Source organism: Colossoma macropomum, unplaced genomic scaffold (genome assembly GCF_904425465.1).
Source record: "Colossoma macropomum unplaced genomic scaffold, Colossoma_macropomum, whole genome shotgun sequence".
In the NCBI taxonomy this organism is placed as follows: domain Eukaryota; kingdom Metazoa; phylum Chordata; class Actinopteri; order Characiformes; family Serrasalmidae; genus Colossoma; species Colossoma macropomum.
Window position 1 is genome coordinate 16563691 of NW_023494806.1, and position 24203 is coordinate 16587893.

Below are 24203 nucleotides of genomic sequence, written 5' to 3' on the forward strand. Positions count from 1 at the left end.
AGAAGACCACATTACCAAACTAGAAAATAGCATTTCTGAAAGAAGAACTGTTAAACCAAATATTGTATTGCCATTTGCTGCCTGCATCAGTGCTCAGTAATCCATGTTTCCACGCTCATGATTTTAGAATTAATGAAACAAAACCATCAGCCATTTTAGTAATCACTGTTAGCAAATAAGGTTTAATATAATACAAATCCAAAGTACAAATTCAAAAAGATGGGACAGTACCTGAAATACTAATAAAATCAGAAAGCAGTGATCAGTACATTCTGTTTTAAATGAAGCTGTATTAAATTGAAAACCCAAAATTTTCTGTTTTACCTTATGCATTTTATTGTTTTCTGTAAATATACACTCATGCCAAATTTGATGCCGGCAACATGTTCCAAATAGTTGGCACAGGAGCATGTGTACCACTTTGTTACATCACTTTTCCTTTTAACAGTTCATAAAGTTTGGAGGGCACCAGTTCATTCAGTTTTGAAAGCATAATTTGTTTGCCATTCTTCTCAGCCTTTTAACTGTGCAACAGTACTTAATACCTGAGCTTAATAAGACACATGTTTTCAAATAGAAGACAGGTCTGGACTGCAGGCAGGCCAGTCTAGCACCTGTACTCTCTGATTGCATAGCCATGCTGTTGTGACACATGAAGAATGTTTATTGGTGTTGTCGTGTAAAAATAAGCATGGATGTCACAGAAAAAGCATCTAAAAGGCAGCATATGTTGCTCTAAAATGTGTTCAGCATTAATGATGCTTTCACAGATGTGCAGGTTACCCACTAATACCCCCCTCCACACCCCCCCTCACCATGATAGACACTGGTTTTTGAACTTTACTCTATTAACAATCTTGATGGTCCTTTTCTTCTTTGACCTGGAGAGCACAGCGTCCATTATTTCCATAAACAATCTGAAAGGTTGACTCATCAGACCAAAAAACACATTTCCACTGTGCATCATTCTATTTCAGAAGAGCTCAAGACCACAGAAGTCAGCAGCATTTCTGGAAGCTGTTGACATGTGGCTGCCACTGTGCATAGTACAGTCTTAAATTGCATTTGAGGATGCAGTGATGAACAGTGTTTATTTGAATGGTTTGTCAAGTATTCCCGAGCCCATGCTGTGTTATCCATCACAGAAACATGCCAGTTTTTAATGCTGTGCCGTCTCCATTAAAATCGGCATTGGCATGAACATTCAGTTGTGGATTTTAGCTTTTTCCTTTGAACAAAGAGATTTCTCTAGATTCCTTGAATCTTTTGATAATATTGTGCACTATAGAGGCTGAAATACCTAAAATCATTGCAATCCCTGATTGAGAAACATAATTATTAAAATGTTAGATTGTTTTCTCATAAATGGCGTTTTCTGGGTGCCCCTTTTATATCCAAGCATAATTGCATCACTTGTTTAAGGTGTTCTTTGAACATTTCACAAAGTTCAGATTTATAAGTTGCCTCGATTTCAGAACAAACATATATTTACAAAAATTATATAGTTGATATGGTAAAACATTAAATATCTTGTCTTTGTTTTTGTTCAAATACAGGTCAGAATAGATTTATAAATCACTCATTTATGTTTTTATTTGCATTTTACCAACCGCCCCAACTTTTCTGGAATTGAGTTTGTACAAAACTTCTTGTTGCATATACACCCTGTTTATGTACCTGTCTAAAATGCTAGGTTATGAAAAGTCGCAAATAGGCCTCATTTCCACTGAGAAAGAGAATGTAGTGTACCTTTAAAACTTTCAGGGTACCTCTGAGGGTATGTTTACATTGTTTGCTTGAAGAACAGAATTGTACCTGTACAGTAACCATTTCTCTGCCAATGTAGAGAAGAATGTTTTAACTATTTGAGTGCTTAAATGATTCTTTGAGCTGTCACAGTTCTATATAGCACAGTGCACAATATCACCCTTCATTTATTTATTTTTCAGTCAAACCAGCAACTAAGTAAAAGTAATTTTGCCATTTTGTGAGCCTCATGAAAAATGCAGACATATATTTGCATATATTCAAAATATATTTACAAGCTTCACACAAAAATGCAAACATACATTTAACAGAAAGCTACACAGAAGCCTAAATATTACATCAATATTTAATGTGATTTGTCTTTATTAAAGCTTCCATTCTTTATAGAGACTTGTTCTTCAAAGAAATCTGTAAGAATATTCTTCCTCCAAAGTCTTAGAAGTTGGTTGCATTTTCTGATTTTCACAGTTCAAATAATACAAAACACATTCAATGATGTTGAGGCCTGGACTCTGGGGTAGCCATTGTTCCACATTGAGTACACCAGCAGCTTCTTTGTTTCATTTGCAAATTTTCTTCTATTTCCTTTTCTCAGTAAGGGCTTCTTGACAGCTACACATCCTTTCAGACTCATAGTGTTGAGTTTCATTCTCACAGTGGAAGGACGGACAGAAACAGCTTGATGTTTTTTCAGATCTGAAGCACGAGTGGAGCTTGATTTTCTCCTCTCTCTCAAAGATGAAAGCTTTAGGTACTTTTTATCTGATGGCAACATTTTTCGGTGGTGGTGGTCTACCAGGTCTTGCATGGTTGTGAGAGTCCCATTTATGAAAAAAAAGAAAAATGAATAACTTGTGCTAAATAGCCATGTTGGAAATCAAATAAATGAAGGGTGGTCTCTGGCTTTTGCACAGAACTGTATACAACCATTGCCTTTACTTACGAACCTTTTAAGAACCCTTGAAAAAACACATTTTTTCAGAATTTTATGAATCATGCATCCTGACTTTTGATTCTTTGTACCCTTCAGGAAACTTTATTTTTAGGTGTACAGACAAGAAGAGGGGGAAAAAAAAGCCAGACGAGCAGAGTCTCCAGCCCAGCCAGGCTGGGCAGAATTTGAAGACAGACAGGTGCTTGGGGATTTGATCTCAGGGCGGGACGAGAAGTGCACTTTCCTGAGACATTTCCCAGCAGTCTCTAATGATGGACTAAACCATCAAACCCTCTTCAGTTATCCATGCGTGGAAGATAAGGTGCCGTGGCCGTGGGCGTCATCCGAAGCCCATGGAGATGTCGCTTTGGGCCAGTGATGGATCCTGGAAGCCTGAGGAGCTTCTGGCGTCGTCGCTTAGGGGCCAGCAGAGGATGAAATCTGCAGACAGCAGCCATGTGCATGAACAGTGATAAGCCATGTCACAGACAGATGGTGCTGGTCTAAATCAGGGGAGGTCCAAAAAGATTACCAGTCATGTGGCATCTCTCATGTCGGAAGAAGTCTTAAAACTGTAAGCTAGATAAGTTACAATGAGCTGAAAATTAAGAAAGGAAGTGTCAGTCAAGTAGTGGCTAATCACTGTTAGCATTAGCCAGAGTAACTCGGAAACACCTTTTTAGGCACCTAATTGTCATCCTACTAACAGGGCAGTGTCTTGCTGTGATTTATGTGTGTATTTACTATATTAATTTGAATGCCACATCAGCGGGGACCTATTGATTGTGAGGCAGACCCGCTTATCATTGGTATTCATGCCAAAACTATTGATGAGCTCTTGCAGGCTACCTTCAGCTGGCTGATTTGCATTTAAAATCTCATTTTTATGAAGGTCAGGAACATTTATTTCTGGCAGGGTAGACACTCTTTTATGTATATGCTTAATGGAATATGAATCATTCCCCACCTGAGAAACGAGCGGATGCGTCGCTGACATTTCTGGGATGCTGTTTTAGTGGTAATGGCATAATTCAGCATTTGATGAATGGCACAGGGTTTAAACAGACTCAAAATAAGGTCAGGAACAACGTGCGCATCATTACCTGTTCTTTCCTGCTTAATTGTCAGCGGTGATTCGGACTTGATGAATGGCCGATTTTGTCTCCTAATCGGCCATCGCTGAAGAAACAGGTCGAATTAACCACTTTCCCAGGGTGTTTATGGAAATATGAATTACATTGAAGAAAATTGCAGGAGGCCACATGAGCAATTATGTTGCTTTATTCTGGGACCAATTTGTGGCATTTAAATGAAAGAGTGGTTTCAATCAAGCAGTAAATCTTCACTGCTGGACTCTGAAACTGGTGTGAATGTATTACCTGGTGACTACAAACCCAACATACTTTTATAAAAGGTATGTTCTTCTCAGTGGTGTAGTCTCTTGGTGCTCTATTTGAATTTTAAATGTTTGTTTAATGAAATGTCACGCTTTACTACTTCAGCACTCTTACACTGTCTTCGCTTAATCCTGTCACGTAAAGTACATGGCTAATAAAACATAGTGCAATAGTCTTAATGAACACTTGTTGGACAAAGGCAAAGTAATCTGTGTGTTTTAGTGAGACAATTAATATTATAAATGTAGGATTACCAGTGAGCCAATGAATTTAAATGGGATTGTGGGGATTACAGAGGAAAGAAAGAAGGAAATAAAATGCATTATGGGTAGATTACTGTAATCCCTATAATCTGTTTGTCCTATATGAGCATTGTCTTTTGACCATCTGTTTCCAGTGAATTAGCCCTTGGTCTAAATGTTTATCTGCCATGTTTTTATTATGGAGCTTGGATAGTGATGCCACAACCTACAATGTTTGCTTGACATGACTAGTTTTGATCTTAGATCCATTAACCCTCAGAAAGCACATTTCAGCCTACATGGAGACTATATGTTAAAATGTATAAGGGGGGTGCAAAAGTGTAAGACCGCTAGTGATAATGCTTCTTTCACAAATTATATCATCACCATAAAAATATGAGTGAAAAGAAGAATCTTTGAAACATCTACATGACTGAGAAATTCTTAGCCTTTGGCATGCCCTCCTTTTGTTTTAATGACAGTGTGTATTTGAGTAGGCATGGACTGGCAGTTTGTGCCCAGGTCTCAGATGAGTAGACCATGTCCATCTGAACATGGGCTTAAATGGAAATGATCACTAAACCAACACTAACCTTTTTAGTACAAAGGCCTTAATATGGTCAATGCCACAAATTTGCTTATATTTTAATAGTGACCTAGAAATAGTGCAGAATCTTCAATATTTTCCTAGTCATATCTTTTTCTTGTTTTAATTTTTTTCAAAGTCAAAGTTTAAATAAAAAAAAAAAGATTTTTAATGTGGTCTCAGACTTTTGGACCCCACGTAGCCACTTGAAGTTAATGTGATGTAGGTATATTTCCACCTACAGTGTAAAAGTAGGTTGATATGTGTCTACAAAGTGTTCTAAGGCAAAGCCATAGAATAACCTCTTTTGGTTACTTACACTAGGGGTTCCCAACCTTTTGCAACTCAACCACAAGCACAACTGACCACAAACAATTTTGCTGTCCACAAGAAGATTTAATCAGCCTGATCATTTCAAAAGCAAGCAAATATCATACAAAAATCAGTGTAGCCTTTTGAATTTTACCTGACTGTATAATCATTCAACAGCAAATAAATCCTAACATTTTCTGTTTTTAGCCATTTATCCATGATGAATGAATTCCTCATGATCAAAACGTTCTGGTGAAAAGTCTGACTATGTATGACTATGACCTATATATTGTTGATCACATGAGGATTACTAAGTCAAAGTCATTTAACTTCATATCTAAATGCCAATTTCAATATAAATACTTACCCTTTCTCAGTAAATTAATTCAAATATGTTGTTTAGGTAGTAAAAAAAAGATTTAATTGTCAGTAGGTAGGTTTGGTGGGTCCCTTTAAAAGAGAAACTTATAATTCAGTTGCCCAGACATATGAGTAAAATTCTGGTCATATGTTGGTTGTTGGAATGTTACTCATTGTATGATGAGATGGATGCACTATTGTACAGTTATGTAAGGAATTGAGGCTGAGGGAGTTCACAATTTATCCAGAGGGCAGAAATCAAATGTCAAAAATGTCAAAAAGAAGATGGTTACCCTTGTGAGGGCATTCATTTTGTCAGGAAATTTTAATTTTATTTAAGAAAACCACACAGGACCCCACACATTGAATAGTGTCTCTCTGTAGGGAAGTCCAGGACCACTCAGCCCCACCCCAATTAAAACCCTGCCTAAAATTATACATCCAAGCCAAGAACTAATAAGGAACCCTTAATTTTAAGGATGCAACACTGCACAATGGCATCATATGTAGCGAGATGATTGCAATCTGTGTCACCTGCCACCTTTGGCAGCATCTTCGTCGAGCATAAAAGAACATAATCAGGATCCTCATATAATCAGCCTAATAATCCTTTAAGGGGCCCTGGGAAGGCTTGCTTGTGAAAAGCGGTAATAACCAAGGGTCTCATTCATCGCCGTCTCTTCTCCTTTCTCTTCCCCTCTTCCCCTCTCATCCTCATCCATTAGCTTGAAAAGGGTTTCATTAGCACTATTTAATTATGCATCGTAATTAAATCATATCCTGTTCTCCGGGGCAGTGGTGTTGTTTGGGTTTCCGCACTCCTGTTGAGAATACGCTTCGATGAGGTTGCAGAGAGGTCGCTGGTGGTTTTATTCCCTGTCCAACTTTAATCTGACAGAACCGGTTCTAATGCTATGGCTTTGCTAGGATGTAATAGGTTGAATCTTTTGAAATATACTGTATTGATATTGAGGGAACATATGCTAAAGAGATTATGTAACTTCCCAATATGGATTATGAAACTGCTAAACAAATCTCAAAAAGGTTAATTAGTACATTCTTTAAAAAGATGGTTCTTCAAGGGTTCTTTAGTAAAGACAATAGTTCTAGATAGAACCATGAACACTCAAAGAACCATTTGCATGCTTAAATGGTTCTTTACATGGTGAAATAGTTTCTCAGACTGACATACAATGTGTTGTATATGGTTCTATATAGAACCTTTTTGACAAAGCTTGTATATAGCACCAAAAAGGGTTCTTCTGTTGTTATGATGTCAAACTTGTAACAACATAAGAACCCTTTTTGGTGCTATATAGAATCCTTTTCAAAAAGGTTCTATATAGAACCATCTAAACACATTCTACGCCAATCTGAAGAACCATTTCATCATGAAAAGAATCATTTAAGCCTGCAAATGATTCTTTGAGTCTTCATGGTTCTATACAGAACAATATCTTTACTAAAGAACCATCCTTTTAAGAGTGTACGTGAATAGTGTCAATGTAAAGAAATCAAAGTAACTGGATAGAAAAGTGTTCATTTACTATAAAGAGTGACTTGACAAAGGGTTGATTTAAGAATACAGTGACAGATATAGATGGGATTAATATAACATGACTGTTGTATTCAAAAGAAGGCCACATGTGCTGCTTCCTCCAGCCTTTTGCTCCCCTGCCTGTCATTTTATTACACATTAGAAAGATATTTTTTTCCCTCTTTGTGAATTTCCCACCCTGCTCAGCCTGAATGCCTCCAAATACAAAATGTCGATGAGGGAGAACAAAACCATTCTTCATGAGAAGGCCTTCATTTAGTCTGTTTGACTGTTTTAAGATGGAAAGTTACATCCAGCTTAGCTTAGCAATAACACTTTATTTATTCTGCACTTTCACTTACGAATGACCCACTTCTAATCAAAGATCAAATTAAGTAATATATAAAAAATGTCTTTACTGCTTTCCCCTGGGCTCTTTTTATTAGGAATATAAATTGTTAATGCTAGCTCAGATTTTTGAATATGAATGCGGAATGGAAAATTAACTTTTTTTGGAAAATAAATCACATCTTGTCTTCTGTCAAAAAGTCTATTAATTAAATATTGATTTCAGACCAATGACTGTGTGCACTGTGTACTGCACTGAGAATTCTTTTCCTTTTGGCTTCCCGAATGATTTGCTATGGTGGAGGACATTATTAATTATCGACCATATCATGAGGCAGGTGACAAATAAGGCTCATGTTAAAGATTACTCTAAATGAAACTCTTTCAGGCCTGGTTTGGCTTATCAGTATTGATGCTGGTACAAGTAGGATTATGGTGCCTGTGAACTTCATCAGTATAAATGTATGTTAGTGTAGTGGTGATGACTACTTATGCAGGTAGGTGTTTAGTGGTTTCAATTTATTTGGCTATTAAAGAGAATATGAAATCAATGAGCCATAAAGTTATGAAAAATGAAAGCCACTGCTGGCCTTTATCTCAGGCCTATACTTATTTGAAAAAGAAAAAGACAGTAGCACCTATGCTAAATGAGATAATAAACTGAATTTCACATAAATGGTGCTTATAAAGCTGCTTGCTAGGTAGAAATTTCTGTGTGTATTGTATTATGTCTCCCAATATTGATGTAATTCTATTTGCTACAGTCAAACCTGAAAATGCATTTGCTGGAAGTTCTATAAGACAACTATACGACTGTGTTTTGGGGAGAGGAGGGCACAAAATAACACATTTCAGTTTCTGATTATTAATTAATAAGCAATTAAACACAATTAGTAAATTTATTACAAATACCTCTGTGCTTGAAATGAAATTTTGCTCCCAAATCCTGTCATTTGTTTACAATTCAGCCAAAAGCAGCATAAGTACAAATTTACATCAGGCCTATAAGTGGGGCTAATCATATGGGTGGGACCAATCATAATAGATGGAGGAGATAATTGTAAAAAGTTTGGTGAAATAACAAAAAACAATATCACAGATTTACTCAATCCAATTCTATTGTTCACTTATAAAAAAGATGTTTTTTCTAGGGTTCTTTACTAAAGGGACCAAGCAGTTCTATGTAGAACCATTTCTTTGCATGGTGAAATGGTTCTTCAGATTAATGAAAATGTCTTGTTTATGGTTCTATATAGAACCTTTTTTTTAAGAAATGGCTCTATATAACATCAAAAAAAGTGTTTCTATTGTTACAAGCTTCTATTGTTACAAGCTTTTTGGTGCAAATAGAACCATTTTCAAAAATGTTCTATATGGAACCATATACAACTTATTCTCCATCAATCTGAAGAACAATTTCAACATAAAAAGAATCATTTAAGCATGAAATTGTTCTATATAGAACTCATACTTCTAAACAGAAACATTTCCTTTACAAAAGAACCCTTAAGAACCAAATTTGAAAGAGTGTTTTTTAACCAGCAGTCCTAATCAAATATATAAAAATACATGCATAAAATGAAATATGATTATGTACAAATATGTGTCCAACGTGGCTTTTTCAAAGTAGAAGAGCAAATACCAGCAAATGTTAACTTCCAAAAAACATTAACTGTTTTAAATGTATTTATGGACTTCTCTCAGTGTTCACTTTGGGAGACTTATATGTAACTTCTGAACCCCATGAAGTAGAGGCTGTAACTAACCCCAGCATATGGAGGCTGTACTTTAGCTGGACTAGCTGTCACTGTGAGTTGTTAATGTGCTTAAAAAAGCTATATTACAGTCACCTAGAGAGTGATTAAAATAATATAGGAAGGAAATTCTGAGACTTATACACACAAGTGAATAATCAAAAAACACTCACAATGAAAAAAGTTACTTTTATGGTACAAAAACAATCTTGAGTGTGAAATATTGGTTTAATTGCTTTAAAAATTTGCAGAGGAAGATGCTACAGGAAAAAAAAAGTTGACCAAAAGCATGTTCTACTTGAACCTGTTTCAGTACATAATGTATCCATTTACATTTTACGTTATTTTAGGTTGTGTCTTGACCTGCCCTATATTTTGAAGGCCCATTGAAGTTGTAAACCCTTTAAAATCTCAGGCTTATTACATACTAAGGCTTATTATTCAGTAACCACAGGAACTTCAATGCAAACTGCTTCAGCTATTCTTAGGTTATAGAAATATGTAATAAAACTTTGGTCCTGCTGGTGAGCCCTGGCCATTTAAGGGGCCCTTACCAGATAAAAAGATGATCATTCATAGATGATTAATAGATAGTCTTTAATAGTCCATAATATTTTAGCTTGATCTAACATTACATTTGGAATGTTTATAGCTATCTGCGAGACTTCACCAGGCATTTTCAGATACAAGTTTTAGCATTTCTGAGCATATAATGCTAATGTTTACAGTGTTCATATTAACATCCTTATCAATTTTAATCTGATAAAAAAGAAGGTATTTTTCCATTATAATGTTTCTCTATAGTGGCTTAGCTAATGTCAAATGGCTTTTATGTACCATAATTAACCATCAGTAAAGACTGCTTAACTGATAGGCTAACTAAGCTAACTTAGCTACTGTTTTCTAGCAAATAAAGGGGCATGTTAGCTTTTCAGGGAAAAGTACTGGATCCAAGTTTTTTATTTGAATCATAAACATGGAATTCTGCCAGCATGATTAACATGGGCACATACTTGCCAAACTATAGCATAGACAGTTTAGACAGGACTTAGCTATATGCTTTGGATCAAACCAAAAACACATCAGGGTTATAAATGGGGAGACACTAAAATAGATACAACCACTCAAGCTGAGCATCAGTCATGCAAATGACCATGTTTTAAATAGATGACCATTCCATATGCTGCAATGCAGAGAAGGAGGAGAAATAATGGGAGCTGCTTAGGATGAGACGGAATTAGTCTGGTCTAATTTTATAGGTCATTAAGCTACTTCAGATAAAAAGACAAATTTAGTGATTGAAACATCTCCATGTATTATATGAGAAAATATCAGTGTCATGATATAACCACTTTATGTTTGAGTAGGAAATTATTCACTCAGTAAAGTTTGAAATAAATTACACACATAATAGTTACAGCCACCTTCAACACATTCTTTTAAAGCAATATTGAGTTTGTATTCTTGTCAGGTTTAGCTGACACTGGAGGACATGAAGGGGAAAGTGCAGGGTAAGCAATTTGCCATTTTTCCTAACCTCTGCCTTTACATAATGTAATAATAATTGATTTTTGGACACTGTTTTAATGCATTTTCATACGGCATAGTAAACCCATGTCTCCAGTAAGTAAAAAGAGGATGGGAAATTGTGTGTGTGCGTGTGTGTGTGGGTGTGTGCATGTGGCGAGCTCTGGCATCTTTTTGAAAAATACTAAATGGAGAATCGTTCCTCAGTCAACATATAGTTGCTTCTCACTCACAGTTGCAAAAACAAACTAGTTAATTAGCTAAAGCTACCGGTTAACAACTATACATTCATTCCCCAACCGCCATATATCATATTGTATCATATCATATCATATCATATGACTTTTGCTCCACCATTGTGAAGAAAACAATGAGGTGGCGGTCCACGATGGAAGCTTTGCGTTGATTATGTATTTCTTTGGGTGAGCTTGTTAATGAGGGCGAGTCTTGACTGAACTAAAAGATTGATTGAGTGCTAAAATTAAATCACTTATTCAGTGCAAGGATAAAGATCTGTGGTTTGTGGTGAAGTGCTAGCAAAGGAATGCAGGCCCAATCATCCCATTATCTGAGTGACTAGATTTACCATTTGAATATTCTTATGTAATGTCTGTAATGTGTTGACTAGTGTGTGGGAGATGGCTCATGGGGGGTGCTGATGAGGGGAAGGGTCGCTAAGGATCCCAGCATATTTTTAACACTAACAAAGGGCACAATCAGAAAAAGAACGCCTGGTTTATGTTATCAGGGAGCAATATGGATTTCTTATGAATTTCCAGAAAGACTGCTTGGGATGAAGCCTTCAGCTGACCTGGTCGTATTATGCCATAAATGAAAAGTAACCCCATGTAATTGATAAAACAAAGAATTCCCTCGAAAGGAAACAATACAAAAATCATGTGCAAATGTGCAGATATACTGGTATCAATAGAAACTTTGTGGATTTTGACCTGAAGTCCTCTCTCATTATCATTTTTATACACTTGCAGCCATGTGGATTTCCAGATTTAACATAATGACGCTGAGCACTTAAGTGAACATTTCAGAAGTTAGGTCTGATGAAAGCGGAGTCCATGGGGCTGGAGTCGAGAGATTTCGATTGGGCGTTTATATTAAAAGGCAATGGATACTTTCAGCTACCACATACAGAGGTCAGAGCATCCAATTTAGATAACAAGCTGATAGTGCACCCTTAAAAATTAAGGCTCCAAAATGGTTACTATCTTGGATGTGCTGTTCTTGGAAAAGCTGTAACCGTTATAGAACCCTTTTATTATGTAAAGGTGCTCTAAACTTTAAAAGGGTTCTTTGAACTCCCACATCTCTTTTTCAAAATGAATCAAATGTCAGGATGCAGCATTTAAAATGTAATAACACAAAAAATTAAAAAAAAGTTGCTGGTTGGCTAGAATTTGACAGATTTGATTGATTGATTGATTGGTTGATTGATCACTCTCAAAACACAAAAAGTTACTAAACTGTCATTGGGGTGGGACCCTCAAGGGTATGTCTCAGTACCCTTAGTCAGGGAACATAATTGTACCATAATCCATTAAAATTATATTTTCTAAGTTTTAAAACATTAGGTTATGAAAAGGTACAAATATGTACTTTTCCACTGGGAAAAAAAAACTTATTTAAGGTACACAATTGGCCCTTAAATAAAATAAACTAAAATAAAAATAAAAATAAAAAAGCTGTAATTGGTATAAAATGCTTACATCTTTACTAGAATGGTTCTTTGAAGAAGGTTCTTCAGAAAACTAATCTGTTTTTGTATGCCATTGCACCTAACCACACTTTTTTTCCCAAAAAAACACATTTATTTTTAATAAAGGCTGTAGAGGTTAAATCTGGATGTGTTAGTCTGATAATCAGACCTTGCCTCTTGGTTTTGGCCTCAGTTTGAATGAGATATATTTCAATCTAATTGACATTTATAAAACAATAAGTCACACAATGCATTACATTACAGCCATCTTACTACAGTTAAGTAGTGCTAGGCTTGACACCAAATGAAGAAAAAAATAAATTAATGTACAACCTCAAAGAAGTTACTGCTTTTACAAAATGGTGAAAACAATATGCTAATTTCCACCAAGCTATGTTTTTCATTCACAATAAACTGTGGTTGCCAAGTGAAAATGTTTTTTTTTTTTATTATTATTATTTTTATGAATCCACATATATCTAAATAGAGAATTCAACTGCTGTATTGCATCATGTAAATGTATATTCATTTTTTAATAACTCTTTTAATATATATATATATATATATATATATTATATATATATATATATATTTTAATAATGACTTCCAATGCAGTTCAACTAATCTGCTTTTAAAACCATTGTTCTATAATGTCCATCCAAGATTGTAAACACTGGCCCCAAGGATAATAAGCATAGTTACCAATGGTAAGGCACACATTAGATGGTGTCATCCTGGAGAAACTTCATTTCAAAACAACACATTTATGTTTTATTGTAATTGTAACCTTCAGTTTCTCCCATGTTCGTCTCCAAGCACAGTGTGAAAAGATTAATCTATTGCCAATATGCATCATAGTGGAAGGTGGAAGAGTGTTTAATGAAGAAAAGGCCAATAACAACTTGGTTTCTGACCACTGGACAGAATTGAATGAGACGTTCATTGTGAAAACATCTGGCTGGCAATAATGTCTCTTACCCTTAGTTTAATTAGTTGCGGTGTAATTATATGGGTAAGGTTGCCAATTGAAACTCTCCAGAAGTTCACATAGTCAAGTGCCTGCTGGAGAGCAGAAGTCCACTGAGGTTTATTTACAAGATTTTTATCCTTTTTCCTGTTTTCAACTTCTTAAATGATTACGCAATGTTGTTTTAAGCTCACTGTTTATCATTCTGTTTGCAATGCTTCATGTTTTAACATGTGCTAATATGTATAATGAGTCTGTAAAACTAATTAGAGCAATCATAGGACAGTCACAAAGCAGTCGTAAATCATTTCATACGACTATTTTACAACTTCTCGTTATGTCTTAGTATTAAACACACCAATTTTTTACTGTTTCTTAAAGACTGATATATGTAAATGACCTCTGTTCTGATTGGCTGCCCTATATTGCACCTCATATCCAAAGCAGTCCAGGCCAAAACATTCTTTATAACTTCATTGTGAATGGGTGGGGCCAATCCACTGTAGGCCTAATAGCTGTGTATAAATGTGTTTGTGTTACAGCTTGAAAAAATGTGGCTTATGATTTTATGGGCCACTTAAAATATCATCAAGTTTAGCCTACAGCTCATTCAGCCAGTAGACACTGGTGCTGCACTGCCATCCGGTCTCCACAGTCATGACTTTCAATGCAACATATATCTACAACATAAGGGCTGCTAAGAAACCAGTAATGTGGTGTTTCACTTTCTATTTTCTTCAAACTTTAGTGGCATTCATTTGGATATGTAATCTACTCAATGTAATTAATATTATTTGAGTGTATTGCTGAAAATATTCTCTATAATTTATGATTGTAGTAAATGCAACTTGAATATAAAGTAGTGAAATGATTGTTACCTAGCTAGACAGCCTGTTAATGTCAGTCATTAATTGTAAGCTAGGTATTTAAAAATTTAAAAAGTGAAAGTAAGCTAAAGTCCAGATCACATAATGAAAGAGGTACTATAATTTTTTCTGATGCAATAGTAGCTGTTTTTAAAAACGGTCCAACCATTTGCTTTGTAGTCTCTGCCTTGTTGAAAAGCTTGGGTTTTGGTGTGTTATGTTGCTAATTAATGGTAGTTTCAGCAAAAGTACCATTAACGTTTGGCATTTTTAATGGTTTTATTACTTTAAATATAATATAGTTTAGTTTTTTTTTTCAAAAATGTCTAGACCTTGTTTTAAACATGCAAAGAGCTCAATTTTGTTCCATTTTTATTCTAGTCTGTCTTAATAAACCTTTTTGCTCTATTATGTTCTTGCTACTATTGTTTTTAATGCAAGCATTTATTCATAGAATATAAACTTTGATGAATAGACAGGCCATTATTAAGGTGTAGGAGGGAAAAAAACACAAAAAACTCTATTGCTCTCCAAGTAAAACCTGGCTAAAAGCTGGCCATTTCCACTCCTGACCATTAGTGAGCAGTTTTCTGCATAGAAGCACGGATGGTGTTCTTCAGGTGCTGAGGGTCATATAAATTTCTCTATATTAATAATTGTTGCAAACTGAAAATGTTTTGGATCACTTGGGCTAATCATGATGTATTTCTTTATGTCAGGGTATTTATGCTCAATACCATAATCTCTGACATGGGATGGAGAGCAAAAAGAATGCAATAACACACAATTAGAATACTTTGTTATAATTCATTAGAGCTTGACATAGCTGCAGCTAATGGAGGATTTAATTGATATGAGGCCAGGACCCGAAATCAAAATTAATTGTATGTAAGTGCTTGTCTTTATATCGCTTCTTCCTATATCCTATTGACTTCAGTGCAAACTGGCTGAGCTATTCTTAGGTTATAGAAGCGTGTCATAAAACTTTGGGCCTGCTGGTGGGCCCTGGCCGTTTAATGAGGTACACTGTTATAGGCTGAATAGACAGATATATGGAAATATATTCATTTTTGTGACATCAGATATACATCAAATTCACAACATTTTCCATATACCATTCATAATTACTTTCCATATACTGTCACAGTCCAAGGAAAAAAAAAAATCTTTTTTTTTCCAACGTCATTTGAGGACAGCAGCTGCCCTTTTCATTGTGTGAAAAGTTCATGATGAATAGACCAATAGAAATGCTCCAAAACTGCCTGGAAAAAATCTTTAATCTTTTTAACTTACATTAAAATGAAAGAATGCCTTTGCTTTGTGCTTTAAAGTAGCCTTTATTTTATAGGTGGTATAGACTGTATGGACTAGAAAGTGAATTGTACAAACTTTAATGCAGGTAGTACATTAGCTTACTCCATAACACTCACTTCAAAAAGCAGAACAGTTTTATTTTCCATGATATGAGCCCTATAATCCATGTAAATACTGCAGTTTTAGCAATATAAAAATTCATCACATGCTCTTAAATGTGTCACTTATAAACTCTCTGACAGGCTTGCAGGAACATTTTCGAAAGAACCTTCAATTACATCCTTTTAATACATTCTGGATGAAATCACAGCTTTTCCAGTTTGAACAACTCCCAAAGCGCTGCCATAAAACAGCATGGGCAGCTTAGCCAGTCCATCTCCCGCTCGGAAAGGTGATTTATTAGGAGAATAAGGGACCCCCTGGAGCATCAGTTTTGATACATTAGCCTTGAAAATATTACTCGCTCAAACCCCAGAGGAAGGTACAAATCCTTAGTTCACAAAATACTTGCAGATGTATCTGTCCTGATTTATTCATGCATATTTTTTTTATTTTTATTTCTTTCTTTCCTTCTTTCATTCTTTCTTTTTGATTTTCCCTGGCCAGAAAAAACTTTGTCTCCCTTTTTTCATGGTTATGACAAGGTGGTAAAATAACGGCCATGCTTCAGGCTTGTTGGTGTTGGTTCGAGCAAATATTTCCACAGAGCTATTTGCCATCTGCCAAAACATAGTGACTCAACAGCTGTGTGCAGATTGTCTCAATGTAATCCCTTCACTTGTCTCCCCTTAGGCTGATGAAATCACTCGAACCTCTAGCCGAGGTGTTCATTTCTTCCTGATTTTAGAACACCTCCACACCCCCAGTAGGACCATTCCACATTCTATCTGTTTCTAAAGGACACATTATCTCCTCAGTAAAACAGAACCTGCTAAGAACCTGACTTTGTATATAATAGAAGGGAACACACACACATATATACACACACATCGATCAGTGCACGTATTCTCTCTCTCTCTCTCTCTCTCTCTCTCTCTCTCTCTCTCTCTCTCTCTCTCTCTCTCTCTCTCTCTCTCTCGCATGCACACTCTCACTCTCTATCTTGCTGCCTCCTTTCTCTGTGTCTCAGTCTCTGAGTTTGAGGAGAGGGTTTAATATTCCCCTAAATAAAACCATGGATTATAAGAATGATTGAGTCAGGTAAGTTTCATGGCTGGTTAAAAAAATATTTGGGGCTATGGCCCCGGAAGCCCAACCCAGGTGACATCTTTTATAGTAATACTCTATTCTGTGGTTAAGTTTTGTTTGTAAACAGAAAGCTTACAGTTTTGAAACTGAAATGGAAAATTATACAATTAGGATTTTTTTCCCCTGTGGTATCTAGGTAGATACAGCCAAGCAAGCTGTTCTGTTGATTTGGACTTCAGGATCTGAACTGAAGACCTAACATGTCAGATTAACCACTAACACAATTAGGAACTCACAGCGGAATCAATCAATCACATTTTGATTTTATGCTTTTCTGTAAAACTGGAACATACTGGACAGGGTAAAATATATGTTTATTTATGTGTTACAAGTTTGTCCTTGTTTAATCTAGAATGCCCCCAAACTGTTTATGCGCTTACCTACTGCTAATATACTGCCAGAATCTCATAGGGGAGTATCATTATCATAGAGATCAAGTTTTGTAGTTCATAGTTTGACAAAGTTTTGACATTTATGGCCCAAACTGAGCCATCTTGGGGTCCCTGAAGACTGGTTTGAGAACCTCTGGTAAAATAACTGAATGAAGATAGTATACCTTCAAACTGAAGAAAACCAGTCATTGCATACCATCCCTTTGAACCAGCTAATTAGTTTGACCTGTTGCATCTATATAAATCTATATACACTCAAAACAGGTGTTTAAGGACAAAACCATTTTTAAGATTAAGTGACCCTTATTAGCCCCACAATGGAGAAATTTCACCTCTGCAATCTAACCCATCCGTACAGTGAAACACCACACACACTAGTGAAGACGCACTAGGGCAGCCCTGTCCGCAGTGCCTGGGGAGCAGTTGGGGGTTAGGTGCCTTGCTCAAGGGTACTTCAGTCACGTACTATTGGCTCAGGGGATCGAACTGGCGACCTTCCAGTCACAAGGCTGGTTCCCTAACCTCCAGCCCATTAATGCCCTCAAAATACACATCTATGTATTCAACACAGGACAACACAGTCTATGTTATACATTACTATTTTAATGCAATCGATGCATTATCAAAACTAAAACATCATTTTTGAGCATTTACAGCTACAAATTTAAATGTTACTGTCATGCCACTCAGTTTCTGTCTTCAACACACCTGGGAACTCCAACTCCCATAATGCATCTGGTTCTGATGTCACAATTACAAGCTCAACATCTACCAATCATGAACAGTTATACAGATCCACCTCCCCTGAATTATAATCATTCTCACCTGTTCTCATTAGATGTGTTTGTATTTATACATATTCATTTCATTCACCTGTGGCGAAGTATCACTGTTAGCCCTGTGTTTTGCATACTGAGTGCTCTTCCTGTTTAGGCCTCCTGTGCTTTTTAACCCTTTTTGTCCTTTGTTTGAACTGTCAGATTTTCCTTTGGACTTTGTGGTTTAGGTGTTTGCTTCTGTGGATTTTGATACTTGCTTGGTTATGGACTCTGATCTTCGTTTCTTTATGTACCTGTTCATTGCAGTCACAGTTCTGACCTGGCCTGGATTTTATTATTTGCCTTTTTTCCATGTCTGCAACTACACAGCATAAAATGACAAGCATAAAAAACTCATGGTGCTTTAAATGTTTGATAATTAAAACAATGATCTGGAAAAAAATAAAACACAGTTTTCCACTTGCCCCAGATGTAGAGATGCTGGGCTCCGGGGGGGAGTTCAATTGAAGTAGAACCTTCACATTATGTGGGCCTTAATTCAGAAGATTCTTCACACTCACACATCTCATTTACAAAGATCGTTTTTAAAGGACCATGTTATGTTGAAAGATTCTTTATGGAATTAAAAGTGCTTATTCTCTGGCATCACTCCAAAGACCCTTTTTGGCATCTTCATTTTGAAGAGTGTCTGAGACCTGAGATACACATGTCTAACCTTATCCATTGATCTGTCTTTATCTGGAAACATCTGTGCAACCTGTGTTTGATAAGACCTGCCTTTGGTTGCGAGCAGTGCAAATCTACACCAAGCTGTTCTTTAATTATGTTTGTAAAACAAAACCTCCTGGCTTGGTCTTCCATTTAGATCAGAAGCACAGAACAGCGTGCAGTTCAGCTGAAGTCTATACGTTGCAGGCTGGAATGAAGGATTAATTTCACCCTGGTACTGTGCCAGCTGATAGTAATATGTGAAAATGAGTGTGTGGCTGTGAGCTCAGAGAGAGGTGCTTTGGAGGTGTTCGCTCTAATCCTTTCCTCAGTACACTCTGCAGTCGTGCTCTTATTATCTGGAGGCTTCACTTGCTTTAAATGCACATAAGCTGCTTTGAACAGCAACTCCACTATCAAGTAGTGGGGCAAATTGGTATATCTTAACTGCTGGCTTTTTTGAGTTTGAGGTGGCCTCAAATACATTGACCACTTAGTCATGTGCCGAAGATGAATATCCGGTTGCAGCATGAAAGGAAATGTCTCTAGCTTCTATTCCTTAGGGCTCTAAAATAACAAATGACTGTGGACTAAATGAGAGTTAACCTTTAGTTGAAGGACTTACGTTCACTTTGCTAAACTATTTAAAGGTAAGTACCTCATTACATATTTAAATAGGTAGTAAGCTATGCAATGAAGTTCGTTTACATTCAGTTTACATTCTGTATTGACAGGTTCTGGCTTTTTCTGTTTGTTATGATGTCAAGAAATAACAAATATTTAGCAAAAATATTTTCACTTTGCATAAAAAAGACAAACATCCACAAAAATAACTTTTCACCATTTAAATTCTAATAAAATATTTTCTCTTCCACTTGCCAACACAAATGTGGAATGTGCGCTTTCAGTAGAACTGCTCCACTTGGGCTCCTGGCACAACCATCAAAGTGGTCGCCCTATCATGGGAAGATTGTGAGTTTGATTCCCAGCCCTGCCACAGCCATCTGTCTGAGACAGGATAATTGGCCATGCTCACTCAGTGCAGTGCTAGCCAAAGTGAGCATCTGTTAGCTAATGTAACAGAATTGGCATTTAGTGCTCTCCTCCAAGCGTGTTGAGCTGCCCAATTAAGTTGCATTAGCAGCTTCATTGGCTGGTTTCTCGGGTCTTGGAGGAAGCACATGCTAGCCTTCACTCTCCAAACTTTGAGTGATAGAGGGAGACTTAATTAGAGGGTGGAATTGGCAATGACTAAATTGGGAAAAAAAATAAATAAAGAATTTCTCTGTTTGTTTCAATAAACTGAACCCATTTAACTGTAACACCTAAATTTAATATTAAAACTGCCAAAGAAATTGTTTTAAAGTGATGAAATTGGCCTAAACCTATCAAATGTTGTATAGGTAGTCTGTTGATGAGCATCTAATAGGACCCATTGACATTTTGTTTTTATTACAAGATTATATTTCATGTGTAACAGCTAAATTTAGTATTAAAGTTACCAAAGAGGTAAACTGATGAAATTGGTCTATACTGATGAGATGTTGTACAGTTATACTTTGGATGAACATCTAATGGTATCCACTGACATTTTTAACAAGCATTTATATTTCATGTGTAACAACTAAGTTTGATGTTAAACTTGCCAAACAAATTCTTTTGAAGTGAAGAAATTGGTCTAATTACATTTTGTTTAGTTATACTTTGAAAGAACATCTAATAGTACTAAAAGTTTCAAATTTCAGATATGGATATTGGAATAATATCAAATTAAACCATACTCTTCTTGTTGCCGGTGGTAAGTGTGACTTCTAAGGGTTAAAACAACCGCTGCTTTTCATTTAAGAGATGCTCGGCCATCCAAGCTAATTTGAGACATGGGACTTACTGGAGAATTTACTTCTTTTCACATGACAAAAACTTCATAACGTTAAGTGGATAGCAATAAAACTTGATCACACTGTGTTTATTTACATTTATTTATTCATATTATGTTGTATATATTTGTGCTAGTCTGTGTGAGTGTGTGTGTGTGTGTGTGTGTGTGTGTGTGTGTGTGTGTGTGTATGGATTTAGAGGAAGTCAGGCATTCTGGAGAGCTTCATTGTTGATGGTGTTCTTTTTCGCCCACTCAGCACTATGCTGATGCAGTTTCACTAGCCTGACTCCATAACTGTGCATTGAAATCTAATTCTAGCACTGCTTTTAAAGTACTCAATGCATGTGGCCCTCAAACGTTTCAATGCAGAGAATTTGAAAACACAAAGGAAGCTATCTGTGGTCTTTTTCTAGACAGCTTGACAGTCTGGTTGAAGTATGTGTCAAGAAATTTATTAATGTTAATAAAGTTTGAATGCATGTGTTGATTTTTCAAAGAAAAGCCTAACCTTGCACATCACATCAGGTCATGAACAACGCATACATGAGTTGGTAATAGGAATACAAAGACTTAAGATTAAGATTATTAAACATTATTATAAATGCTTATTCAGTGATGATGAAGCAACGCCTCTGTAGGGCAAAGCAGCACACAGTAATGATTAAGCACTCTTACAGTCCTCTATCTGCATTTGCCAAAGGTTAGCGCCACACTACTTCATAAATATTTCAGCAGCTGCTTTGTGTACTTCTGAACCATGGAGAAGACTTTAAACCATGCTCAGTTTTCAGAACGAGGCGTACAGCTGGCGGAATGGCAAACTGAACAAATCATTTGTAGGACATCATGCGGCTGAGCGTCATTAGAAACCTGCAGGGGTGGATAGAGTAACCTACAGCCACGCTCAAGCAAAGGTATTCTGACTCATGATAAAAATGTAAATAAAAAGAAAGGTAGCCTAGCAAAAGCAGCTTGAGTAGCAGTACAAAAGTATCATATAATATATATAAAAAAATCTTGTAAACTACTTAATTCCCTACAGAACTGCAGTAAAAATTTTCAGTACTACATCCAGCATCTGTCATCATTAAGTTTGTTAGGTGCATTTCTCTTTCTGAGATTTTTTAAAATGCTAAAGATTGAAAATATGAGCTGTAAAACTTTGTAAAACATAAAATACCGCCTGTGCAAAGGCTATGGCACATTTTAAATTTTATGTATTTATTTTTTCCAATATGCTAAACTCAGCAAATGAATAGAAAGTAAGCAAGCAGAAAGAAATTACGTATTTGTTTGTTCCAAGGATGTGTTGGTTCGGTTTCAAGCTGAAAAGCGACAAAACCAAGTTTCACCAAGTGTATTATAAATTTTGCATACTACTGTGTGTGTGTGTGTGTGTGTGTGTGTGTGTGTGTGTATGTACGTCACTGTTGTTGGAACAAAACCTCTTATCTCTAAAATGGTAACTTTATAGGAAAAGGAAAAACCATGCTTTACTTTTAATGTAAGTCCATTGAACCAGACTTTTTTTTCCTAGTCATTTTGGAACATTTCTTTTAGTCCAATCATCATAAAATTTACATACAATGTAAAAGGCAACAGGCATTTTCAATATATGTAAAAAGATATATAAAAGATGGCAACTTTACAGGAGAGAACGATATATTTTTTTAACTTTTAATGTAAGTTAATGTAGCAATAAGTTTGCTTGCTAACAGTACCAAATAAAATTTTTGGATCTTCTTTATTACCAGTCTTCCAGTCCAGCCTTCTTGTCGCCCATTTTGCAAGATGATGAATGTCTAGCGTGACTGCGGCTTAATGGTGACAAGTGTGTCATTGTTATTGTCATTTTGAATTGTTTTGATCACCCCCAACAACATAGTCCAGATCAGTAGCATAGCATTTTAAACTGTAAACTTGTTTGGAGATTCTAAACAAAGATTGCTACTATTTCTGATTATTTTGAATGGAATTCTGGCATTTGTCCAATGTAACAACAGCTAGGACAATTAGTAACTCAGTGTGAATGGCTGAAATGGAAATGAGTGAAGAGTAGATTACTTTCCTTACTTGAGCAGAAGTGAAAGTATTTGCAAATCCATCTGAATTTTGCTTATGTATTTAACTGAGTAAATGGAACTAGTTACTACCAGTACTACTAGTTACAAGTTATTAAGTCAGGAAACTAACATTTAACATGAAATAAATGAAATTGTATGCCATGAAAGCCTTTGAAGGCATTATAAAGTACAGCACTTACTGTCTTTTTTTATCTGTATTCCATGGTCCTTCATTCATTTCTCCCAGTGCTTCACTGATTTATTGCTGTCTGGTGGTAATCTGTAACTGCTAGGCCTATCGCACATACTAATATCGCATCCTCGTGTCCCGGATGGATGCTAGTGTCTGAGTCAGTAGCATGTGGCTTGGCGGCAGAGTAAAATAGCTGATTTGTGGACCCTGGTCAGACAAACTGTCTGCATACTTTCAATCCCCAAGGTGTGATCAGCATGACCAGCTTCAGGCCAAAGCACACAGGGTCTGACGTAAGTGGCCAGTTTTAACTATGATCAGTTGCCGACAAATAAACACTTCCTTCTTTTCACTCTATAACATCAAATTCCTCAAGACCCTGGACATGCGATTAGCGTGGGCGGAAGACACCATACCCATCCACATGATATCAAAATCCTCTTGTGCTTTAAAGGCCATATCCTACATTTTCTTTTTTTTCTCCCCTTGATGTTTTTTCCTTTGATAATATTTGTGATTTTCTTTGGTACCAAAAACAGCCGTAATTCATTTCTTACATGATCATTTCCTCTTTCTATCCTATACATTTGAACAGGCTGTTGTTGTTACTCAGCCTTTAAGACTGACACAGTACTGTGCAAAACTCCTTCAAGTGTTTCATTTCAAGCCAAAATAGGCATTAAGCACAAGTTACTCCTTTTTCAGCATCATGCATAGAGCAGAAAACATAATTAACTTTCCTATTATCTTTGGGATCAATTTGACCCCATTCAGTGTTTAACGTCTCTAAATAACTGATGTCAAAGCAACAAAGTACCTGGCATATAAACTTTGGTTAAAAAAGCTTTTTTTGGCAGGTTACCCCAAGGATAATAATGCTAACAGGAAATTAACAGAAGCCTCAACAACTAAATATAATACATCTAGTTCTTTATTTCAAAATTTAGCGTGTCTTTATTACAGCTTCCACTCTTTTTCAGACACTTGCTTTCGGTTTTTCACAGAAATTTGCTAGGATATTTTTCCACACCTCCAAATCGCAGTCTTGGTTGCATTTTCTCACAATCCAAGTAATCCCAAACACATTCAATAATGCTGAGATCTGGACTCTGGGGTGGTCAGTCCATTGTTCTGAGAACACAGCAGCATCTTCGTTTGATTTGCAAATTGTCTACTTTATTTGTCAGTTTCCTTTTCTCAGTAAGAGCTTCTTGACAGCTACACATCCTTTCAGACTCATTGTGTTGAGTTGTCTTCTCACAGTGGAAGAATGAACAGACAAATCTGTGGATTTTTTCCAGATTTGAAACAAGAGTGGA